Source organism: Poecilia formosa, unplaced genomic scaffold (assembly GCF_000485575.1).
Source record: "Poecilia formosa unplaced genomic scaffold, Poecilia_formosa-5.1.2 Scaffold299, whole genome shotgun sequence".
NCBI lineage: Eukaryota > Metazoa > Chordata > Actinopteri > Cyprinodontiformes > Poeciliidae > Poecilia > Poecilia formosa.
In genome coordinates, this window is record NW_006800238.1 from 729,521 (window position 1) to 741,262 (window position 11,742).

Consider the following 11,742-nt stretch of genomic DNA (forward strand, 5'->3'; position numbering starts at 1 on the left):
ACGTTGCTCGAACTCCACTTCACGTCATCATATTAAGACACGTCATGACAAGCTGTCAATAGCATTTCCTGGGTCTTGTTTCATTTCCCCTTGTTTTGCTGCCCACCCCTTCCAACCTCCTCCTCTTCCTGGAATACGCTGGCCGGCCTAATCACAGGAACCGACCCAGGCTAGAGGTGCATGCCTTTGCACATGGCAGCACAAATTAAAATGTCTCCTGCCACCCGCCTCCCTAATTCCCTGGCACTATGCCCTGGCCTGTCCCTCGAATTACAACCAGGCCTCCGTGTAGCGTAGCCAGCATGGGGCAGGCCAGCTTATTGACATGGAGCCCCTCCCTGAACTCTCCAAGTCAATAACTGAGTATCTCAGAGCACATGCATTCGGCCAGCCACATGAGGGTTAACCTCATTGTCAAAGGCAGTAGTTAAGAGCTCGGATCTGCAGGAGGGATTTTTTTTGTGTCCACTAGTTACCAAACAGAGAGAGAATTTAAAGTTCAAGCTTTTGTTGATGTTTAATCTTCCTTAGCCAGCACCGTGCATTTCTTGAATGAGAATCTCTAGATAATTTTTTTAGCTTGAATCCTACCTTAAGATAACCCCATAAACAAATCGGAAAGTTTAGGTTTTTGATCTGATCAGCATCTTGAGCTTAATTCTTAATTGTTTAATGAAAATTTAAAGCTTTATTCCTAAGGTAAACAGTGGAATTGTACAACAAAAACATATTTGAATAGTTGCAGACAACCAGTGGAGAGTAGCCACAAAATCTCATTCAGGCTGTGCTTTTTTTATATTCATAAACGCATTAGAAGCCATTTTCAGTCATCTTCTTACCCAGGAAAGACCAACTTTAAAATTTGGGAACAACTTTCGGAAGGATGTCTTTATAAATATGTACAAGATACGACAAAATGTTTTTATTAGAATAACTATATCTAAGATTAAGCAAGATTTTTGTTGACAAAGTAGAGATATTAAGTAATGCTGTTCCAGTGTTGAAAACCTTATAAGTATACATTATGGGGATGAATGGTGGAAAGATAAAACAATAAAACACTGTACTGATCTAAATCAATGAGAGGACATGCAAAAATTACATCTACACCTTTTTTCTATACCACACGAGGATGAAATTACACACTCAAAAATATGCATAGGTTGAATGTCCTTTAGACAGCTTTAGACACTCATTATGAGAAGTTCTGGCATAATTCTGAGTGGATATTTGAACACTTTTAAGCATCAGTACTCCATCAGTAACACTGGTTTTGCTAAGTTGACCTTTTCAGCATGATGCCAGCAACACACTTGACAGGGTGATTTGGTGTAAAAGCCTAATTTTGACTACTCCCAACATGTCATTGTGACCAAATGGCTCATCCTTAGTATTGTCTAACAGTAAAGTAATTCTAGGTGCGATTTTTTGCTTGTTCATTTGGCAAGTCACAAGAGTCAGTTGAGTTTGAAGGAATCCATTTTGGACCAAAGAGCTCTTTCTTGGTTGGCATGGTTTCGGGATAAAAGTTCCAGGACACTGGTGTTCCACTTCATGTTGGGCTTGAGCCTTAGTGGTTCTTTGGTTGTTCTTGACCATCCTAACCAATTTTCTTTCATCTAAGGATAAGCACAATTTGCCCAGAGGGATGGGAGTTCCAAGAATGCAACCCTGTCCAAAACTCATCTAAACCAGTTTGGAATTGGCAAAGCAGACTGAATTAAGCTTATGGAATAACCCATACCCAAATGTTTGGAAATTTTGTGAACTAAAGCTAGAGTCCAGACATATGTCAGGAAAACCACCAGCTTACAGAAAAATGAGCTTGTATGAATGATTTTGACAGGGTTAGAAAGCCTGCAATGCACTGAAATGCAAGAACCTTGGAGACTTTATGGCTCATCCCATAATAAATAATGCTAAAAGCTAGAAAAACTAGATCTGTGTTCCTGAGTTTTCAGAAGTACAAAATGTATTCCTCATGGAAGTCTTTCTTATTTCAACAACGTAAAGTTGCTTAAACCAGCAGCACGACTCTGTGGGCAGAGAGCCAAATTTAGTCAAGTGAAGGAAAAAGGAAATTATTTTAGATTTCTTTTTGCATTTTACAGGATAAGTACTTTCTTTAGAAGTTTTTACAGACACAAGGTTAACATTTTGCAGTTGTAGACTGCATACCATAAAACAATATGGCACCATGGATTTGTATGTGGAGGAAAAATATTTTAAAGTAAATTACCTTTTATCTCAAGTTTCTTGCAATTTAAGTAGTGGAATAAATTGAAACTAAAAGAAAAAAAAAACTATGATGAACCATCTTTGTTTGTTAGCTCAAGGAACTTCTGTTGCACAAGCTCATAATTTTACAACATGTATTCATAATAAACACATGTAAACAGGAGTGCATACAAAGTGAAAGGGCTGTCTTTAGAAAGAGCTTGCGCTCTATGATGAACGATGTCAGAATCGTTATCCACAACAGCAACGAGATAAATTCTGTGGTTGAAACCCGATCGACCGCGCAGACTCACAGCTCAGTGCCAGGCTTTCTACACGAGAACGCCGCTTTGTCAGGATCAGCGGTCAGTGTTTGTCGGCTGCTCTCAGCGCTGTTGATGGTGTTGTTTTCAAATGTCCTGCTGATACTCGCCCACACGTACCCTGAATGCATATTATTAGGTCGGTGCTCAGGTAAGCGATATGTTCCTAGATAAAACGTAAACAAGCCTGAAACACCTCATGACACACATGAGTAGAAGGGACACAGAATTAAATGCTCTCATGAATAATTTCATCAGTGGGTGAATGAGCCTCTGGAGCAGCAGGGAACTGTCTATATCCTGTCTCTGACTGAAACACATGAAATATAGCAAACTTAAATGATACCTAAGGGATTTTCTCAGATTCATTCATGTTTAAACACTCAATATAATAGTCTTTCAAATCTTATGTAGGCTGACAAATGTCCTGTAAATCCAATCTTGATAAAAAACATTAAAAAAAACACATCTGAACTTTTTAAATACACAGCCTTGACAATGTATTCATATCCCTTTGAACGCTTTTACATTTTGTCATTTTACAATCACAAATTTCAGTTCTTTTTCTTTCTTTTTTCTTGTTTTCAAATGGAAACCTGAAAGGTTTGGTTGTACCTTTTCATCCAGATTGCTCTGATTCCTCTGAATAAACTAAAGAGCAACCATTTGCCTTAGTTTAATAAGGTGTTCTGGTCAAATTAAATATCATTAAAATACATTAACATTTGAGGTTAGACCAGGAAAAAATGTGAAAAAGTTGGCAGAGGCATTTTTGCATCATCCCACTTTCTTGGTGACACATGGCAGACATTAGAGGGAAGCTATTTCATTTACATTTTTGGTGATTTATTATATGAATATGAAAATATTTTCCCCATTCTTTACATTGGAAAACCAACATTTTCATGTTTACTGCTGCTTTGATGTGGTAAAAAGAAAAAAAAAGCATCTAAAATGGAAAACAGTTTATTCCTGCAACTTTTGCTATGTTATGTGTTCAAGCCATGTTGGATTCTAAACTCTGAATTGGCAAAGAACCTGCAACTTTATGATCCAGTGTCCTGTGAGACCCATGGGGTCATTGCACAAAGCTCAGTGATGCACAAGGGTAATCAAGCTTTCAAGAAGTACTGCAAAGGATCCCTAATCATTTCAAACACATTGTATTGTGTAAAAACAGAAAATTTATTTTAAATCTTCAGTTTACTGATATCTTGCCACATTGCATTACACTCTCCGTTTTTGGTGGCTTTTTGTTGAGGTTCGCTGGCTTCTTCTGCACAACAACTAATGCGTGCATAACCTGCCATGTGCATGTCTCAGAAGACTTGTTTTTATAGTAGTGATGTATTATCCCACAGCAGTACACAGAGACAAGCAGGAAAATAGAACAAATATGGGAAAAACATGCTAAAAAGGGTGTTCCTTTTAGTGAGAACGGACATCTTTCAGTGGAAACCGAAGAACCGCAGCTGATGGTTGTCAGTCTAAACATCTCAAGGCAGGCAAAAAAGACTAGCACCACTCTGTTAGCGTATGGGAATTAGGTGGCTACTCAAAATGCTAATTGAGCCGCTTTCCTTCAAATTTCATGCACTAAAACCCCAAGTCATCATCACACACTGCAATCTTGAGACCTTGTGGTTTTTACTTTTCGTTTAAGTGTGAAGATGCAGTCTGTGTCGAAAAGTTGTGAATTTGTTTTTCTTCCCTGACTGACAAAAACGTAGAGCCAGTGTTTACTCTTTACGTTTATTTTATAAGACGGACCACACAATGTGAGTGGATACTGCTGTTTGCAGTTAAAAATATACTCGTTCACTCAGTCAGAGCAGTACTCTACATTTCAAGTAGGAAAATATGTGATCTATTTAAAACTCGGAAAACACATTAAACAAAGTGCGTTGTGATCTTTTACTTTTCCCCCTGAATATTTTCAGCCAATATTTAATATTTCAACTGTATTTTGTTTCTTTTATTCCATTTCATAATACACTCTTACACATATGATGTTTTTTTTATGTTTCAAAAGATGAACATCTGTATTATTTAAAGATGCTTTACAAATGCATTCAGATGAATTTTTTACTTTACACGATGTCACTTTACAACCAATGTATCACTGAAATGATATGGATTAGACCTACAAAAAGTAGCATACTACATGACATGGAAGAAAAAAATACATTATTTTTGGGATTTATATGCCCTTTGGTCTTATTTTCCTTTCAACTTTTTCCCTTTAGTCGTCTGTCTCCATGTAACCTAGTTATTACCCCCAATATCTGATACCTCTAAATGAAGTTCGGTGTAACAAAATGTATCTAAATCCTACAGAATTGTTAAACATGGGGAAACCGGCACAATTTATTCTCAGTGTAGGTAGCTGTTCTGTGAAAGCATCAGAAGTTTGTAGGAGGACTTTAGTGAACAAACTAAATCATTCAGACTGAGAAACACAGCAAATTGTTCAGAGTTGAAGCAATGGAAAAGTTTAAAACAGGATTGGATTATAAAACAATATCCCAGACAGTTATCTCATGGAACACTCATTCAGTCTTCTGTTTTGAACAACTGCAAACTACAAATGGGAAAATAAGTTGAGAGAGAGTATTTGTTGTCGTCTCCACAAATCTCGTTTCTTTCAGAAGAATGGCAAGAAGAAAGTCATTGCTAAGAAAAAACCCACAAGAAAGATTTTTCCACAGGACATCATGCTGAAAAAGCTGCTCTGATTGGACAAAACCAACAAAGAACTGTTTGGCCTTAATGAGCAACCCCATGTATGGTGGAAAAATAATCTGAACAAATAATAGCTGTGAGGAAGAGAACATTGTGAGCTTAGAGAAGACATAAAGAAGGAGCTAAAATAGGATGGTTTAGATCAAAGCATATTCACATGTTGAACGGCCCAATCAAAGTCCAGACCTAAATTCAGTTCCGAATCAGTCAAAAAACGGAAAGATTCATCCAGTTTGACTGAGCTTGAGCTTTTCTGCAAAACAATGAGCAGAAAGCTCATCTCTGGTAGAGAAAAACCCCAAAAGATTTGCAGATAAAGCTGCTGCAAAATGTGGTTCGCAGTGTTGACTTGTGAGGCTGATTACAAATGTATAGCACTTTTTATCTGTTCACACATGTGAAAACTATTACTTTCCTCCCTTTTTCCAAATACCTAAGACTTCATTTTGGTCTATCTAATATGTTCCAATAAAACACAGAAAGTTTAAAAAGTACGAATACTTTAGCAAGGTATTGTCAACAAACCAGATTTCCCCCCTTCTTTTCCCTCCTTGTAGATTTTTTTGCAGCTATGCCACACAGCTTTCACTGTTTACATCCTGCTCTCTTTTCAAGATCTTGTTTATTCTTGACACTGCCAGTGTGTGACTCTCTTGACTTTCCTACTATCACTCTAGAGGAAATGCCATGAGTCGCGTGCCAGTCACAGCTAACCTCAAACCCAGGCTTGGGTGGAGAGGGGCATTTTTCTTATAAATCATGGAATATGCCTGTGGGCGATCCATTGGCAGGCAGAGAGAACAGCCGCAAATAGACACCCATTACATGTAGTAACAGCTTTTAGCAACACAAAGACTGACTTTAGCAACCATCGCCTGTGGTATAGATGGAAAAAAGGGCTCCCATTGTCTCTGTGCGATGCTGACTTAGTCATAAGATATTCTCAGACAGTCAAATTTAATCCATCAGATATGAACTGTTTAAATTCACATCTGTCCGTTTTCTTCTCAGCACCTCCGGGTTTGCGAGTAAGACAGAAACTCCCTTAATGAACCCCCTCTTGAGATGTCAGTGGGCTGGCTTTGACATATTTTGGTCCTCAGTGAGACACGCACAGACTCTGCTCTGTCTGGCACCACTACCCGGCACTGCGTGCATCACACGTCATAAACAAAGCTCTCTGGGATGTATATCTTCTGCCTTGATGATAGATACTGAAATAATGCCGGAGGTATTTAACAGGGGCTCTTTGAGGAGGAGTATGGCACAGTACAAAGGCAGCAAGGAGCTAAGACTGATGTGGAATGTAACCAACCTGGAAGCCTGACTCATATGGGGCTAATCAGTTCTAGCGAAGCATAAATTACAAAGGGGAGAATGGCAATGGTGGGCACCGCGGTCACAAACTGTAAAGATTTAAAAAAAAAAGTGAGGGAGACAAAGACAGAATCAGATCAGTGTGCGTATGTCATGCCTGTTTTGTGTCTTATCTGTGCTGCAGAAAAGGTCAAGTTGGGACACAAATCACACCACCATGTTGGGCTGTCTCCTTTTAACTTTAAACAGCGGAACTACATCTGTTTCTCCTTTTCTTTTCCCAGTTCTGTGTGTTTCTGTCTTTTTATACCATTTGCTGGCTCCAGAGCAGTCACTGTTGGACCGACTGATGTCTTGTAATGCAGCATTAGTCTTCTACAGCGCTTCATACATTTAGGCAGTGAAAACTTTAAAACCGTGCTTTACAAAAGCATTCCTACTCATTAATCATTTTCAGGCGTTGTCACGCTATGACCACAAACGTCTACATATTTTACTCAGATTTTATTTGACAGAGCAACCTCAATTACTCTATCATTTTAAACTAAAAGGGACAGGATACATGGTTTTAAATGGTTCTTGTAAACAAAAAGCTAAAAAATGTTAAGTACTTTTGCATTCATTCCCTCATTTAGTCTGATAAAATCCAGTGAATGCCCTGTAGGAGGCATAACAAATGTTTCTTTTGTTGGTAAAAGGTGCTCTGGATGGATAAAAGCAAAATTAAACTCTTTAGCTTTCACACAGAAGATTGTGTGGCATAAAACTAACACTACGTCGCATCCTGATGCAGACCAGTGGTGGGGAAATCATGCTGTGATTTTCTGCAGAAGGGACAGAGAGGTGATTAAAGTTAGAGGGAATATGGATAGAGCAAAATGTAGGGTAATCCTGGAAATTTAAGCATACAGCGAGAGGAACGAGGGTTTTAATCAGTGCGTGTTCATGTGTTAGCATAGCACAGTCAAAGTAAAGACATAAATCTGATAGAGAATGTAGGGAAAGACTTGTAAATTGCTCTCAGATGCTCTTCATCCAATCTGATCTCAATAAGATACTCTGAAGTGATGCACTTTATGCAGATTTATGCAGAAAGAGATGTGCCAAACAAGAGATGCACATGTGTCATACCCCCCCCCCAAAAAAAAACGAAAAAAAAACTGGCAAATTAGCCTGCATGTGTATTTTTTACTCTTCATACCTTAGCGAGGTATTGAAGAAATGAAAAGCTCTTCAATGTATTTACATAATTTGATCTAGTTTGACTGTCCAGTCTGTTAAAAATGCAGCCAGCAGAAAACTTTACCATTGATTGCTGAATATTGTAGAAAGAGTGATATGAGAGTTTTTGAGACATAAGCCACTGGAATTTTTCTTCCTAAAAAGAAAAATCTAGCATTTGCCTTCTCTGCTTCATGTGACGTTACAACATATCACATGATTTAAAAAGGAATTTTTGTTATGGTCCGAGCTTTGTTTGTTTTGTTTTTGTTTTTCGTTTTTTTCTTTATTTTTGGTGCGCCTGCTGCTTCCCTCCCCTTCCACCAGGTGTCGCCGGTTGGCGACACCTGGTGTCAAAAGCGGACCTGGAGCAGCTGGATTTTTCTTCGTGGGCAAAAAGGACAGTTCTTTGAGACCTTGTATTGATTACAGAGGTTTAAATCAGATTACAGTTAAAAATAAATATCCATTACCTCTCCTGTCTTCAGCCTTTGAACCTGTCCACGGGGCCACTATTTTTACTAAATTAGACCTCAGAAACGCCTATCACCTCCTTCGCATTCACAAGGGAGATGAATGGAAGACGGCATTCAAGACGCCTATGGGTCATTACGAGTACCTGGTGATGCCATTTGGCTTAACTAATGCCCCTGCATTTTTCCAAGCACTCATCAATGATGTGTTGAGAGATTTTATCAACATTTTTGTCTTCGTGTATTTAGACGACATTTTGATATATCCAGAAGAACACAGAAAACACGTCCGTCAGGTTCTCCAACGCCTCCTAGAAAACAAACTGTATGTCAAAGCAGAGAAGTATGAATTCCACCGCCAGTCAGCCACCTTCCTGGGCCACATTTTAGAGGGCAGACAGGTAAGACCATTGGGAGGATAAGATCAAGGCTGTCCTGGAATGCCCAAGACCCGAAACATGAAAGCAGCTCCGTTTTCTTGGTTTTGCTAACTTCTACCACTGATTCATACGGAACTATAGTCAAACGGCCTCGCCATTAACAGCCCTCACCTCAACCAAATCAGTTTTTACCTGGACGCCTCAGGCCAAAGCGGCCTTTAAGCAGCTGAAAACTCTGTTTGCTAACGCACCTGTTCTGATCCAGCCGGATCCCTCCAAACAGTTTATTTTGGAGGTCGATGCTTCAGACACAGGAGTCGGGGCCGTACTGTCCCAAGTCTCCAACAAGGATAACAGATCTCACCCGTGTGCATTATTTTCACACCACCAGAACAAAATTAGGATGTGGAAGACCCCGAGCATCTAGCCATCAAGCTCGCCCTCGAAGAGTGGCGACACTGGTTGGAGGGAGCAGAACATCCCATTTTGGTTTGGACCGACCACAAGAACTTGGCTTACCTCCAGTCTGCTAAACGGTCCAACCCCCGACAGTCCCGATGGTTCTTGTTTTTTTTTCCCGATTTAACCTCTCCATCTCCCATCGTCCAGGTTCCAAAAACACCAAACCAGACGCCTTGTCCAGACTCTATGCCCCTGACGACTCCGATGAGGGACCGCTCCCCATACTACCACCCAGCTGCACCGTGGGAGCAGTGTCTTGGGAGATTGAGGACATCATTCGGCAGGCCCACCAGTCGGAACCTCCTCCCCCAGGGTGTCCTGGCGGCAAAATCTTTGTGCCTGCATCAGACCGTTCTCGGTTCCTCCAATGGATCCATTCGTCTAAGTTCTCCAGACACCCGGAAATCAGTCGCACCATTGCACTAGTCAACCTAAGATTTTGGTGGTCTTCCGTCCACAAAGACGTAAGACGTAGCCTGTTCGGTATGTTCCAGGAATAAGTCCTCTCACCAGCCCCCTGCAGGCTTGCTTCAACCTTTACGGACCCCCAGATGACCCTGGTCAAACATCGTAATTGACTTTGTTACCGGACTTCCTACTTCTAAAGGTATGACCGCCATATTCACTGTCATTGACTGTTTTTCTAAATCCTGCCATCTGATTCCCCTTCGTAAACTACCCACCGCTTCCCAGACTGCTCTTCTACTAATAAAACATGTTTTTGTCTGCATGGTATCCCCCTGGAGATCCTATCGGACCGAGGTCCTCAGTTTATCTCCCGGGTTTGGAGGCAGTTTAGCTCAGCGTTAGGGGCTAAGGTAGTCCTAACCTCCGGCTATCACCCGCAGACTAATGGCCAAACGGAAAGAATGAATCAAGAGCTAGAAGCTACTCTATGCTGTGACTGAGTCCAATCCCGTAGATTGGGTCCAGTATTTACCATGGGTGGAATATGCACATAATAGTCATGTTTCTGGAGCCACAAGTTTTCCCCTGTTCGAGGTTTCCCTAGGTTACCAACCTCTGCTCCTCCCCTCTGATGAAGAGACGATATCGGTCACTTCTGTCCAGCATCATATTCGTCGCTGCCAAAAGGTATGGAGAGACACCATTGCCACAACTTAACAACACAGCTGCACAAAACAAACGCATTGCTGATCGTGAGAGAACCCGGCACCCTCTTACACTGCCGGCCAAAGGGTTTGGCTGTCCACTTGTGATGTTCCCTTGAAAGCCACATCTAAGAAGTTGGCTCCTAAGTACATTGGCCCATTTCAAATCCGTGATCAGCCCTGCAGTCGTCCGTCTCCGCCTTCCCCCGTCTCTTTGCATCCACTCTCTACCTTCCATGTCTCCCAGATAAAACTGGTCCAGTCCAGCGACCTGTGCCCTCTGGCCAAACCTGCTCCTCCCGCCGGTATCATTGATGGCCATCCTGCCTACTCTGTCCGCCGGATCATGGCCTCTCGTCGGCGAGGGCAAGGTTATCAGTAACTTGTCGATCGTGAGGGCTGCGGTCCAGAGGAATGCAATTGGGTTCCACGTTCCTTCATCCTCGACCCCTCCCTGATCACAGACTTCACCTCTTCCCTTCCCTCCACTTCTGCTTGGTCGCCAGGTGGCGACCGTTGAGAGGGGCGGGGGGTACCGTTATGGTCCGAGCTTTGTTTTTGTTTTGTTTTTTTCGTTTTCGTTTTTCTTTTTTTTTTCTTTTTTTTGGTGCACCTGCTGCTTCCCTCCCCTTCCACCAGGTGTCGCTGGTTGGCTAGGTCCCTAGACATAGGCGGTCACCAACCCCGTAGACACACCTGTGTCTATTTGGAGAAGGCTGCTGTGGAGCATTTAAGAAGCGGCTGGCCGACACTTCAGTGCCTGAATGTTTGCTTACTATGGTAAACGTTTCTCTTAGAAGGCCCTCTGAGTATCATCACCTGTTGTAACCACTCGTTGTGTTCTCCTCGTTCAGGTGATTCCTATCGTTTACTGAGAGTCCCAGTGACACTATTGCTTCCTGGATTTTCCTGTGTGTCGCCATACTCCGAGCACTCACCCCTCTCGGTCCTACCCCAGAGGATTCCCTTCGAGACGCCACAGGTCTTACCTGGAGGTTGCCAGAAGCTCTGGGATCAAGGTTCCTCCTGGACCCTGTCAGCCACCAGTGCCTCCGTCTCCCCGCAGCAAGTACTTGCCTGATCCGCCCTCCAACGATATCTGCCTCATCAGCCTTCCGGCACCGGGACCCCCTCATCCTCCGCGACAAGTTTAGGCTCTCCGCCTCATCCTCCAGAATGTAAGACGTCTCCCCTTCAGCCTGCATTGAAAATTCCCACGAACCTTGAACCCACCACTAACCACTTTCCCTCTCGTTGACAGTTTGAAGATCTGGTTCCCTTCCCAGAATCCTGATCACCCCGTCTCCTCTCTACTTTGAGTTTTCATTAAACTTTATCATTATTCAAATCCTTCTCTTGATTGTGTTCTTGCATGTGACTACGAAGACTAGAACCGAACATGACAATTTCAGTCGTATTGCTTCACCTTTTTGTGTTGCCTGCTCCAAAACAGAGAATGGTGTCGGGGTGGGGTGGGGGGGGGGGGGGGGGGGGG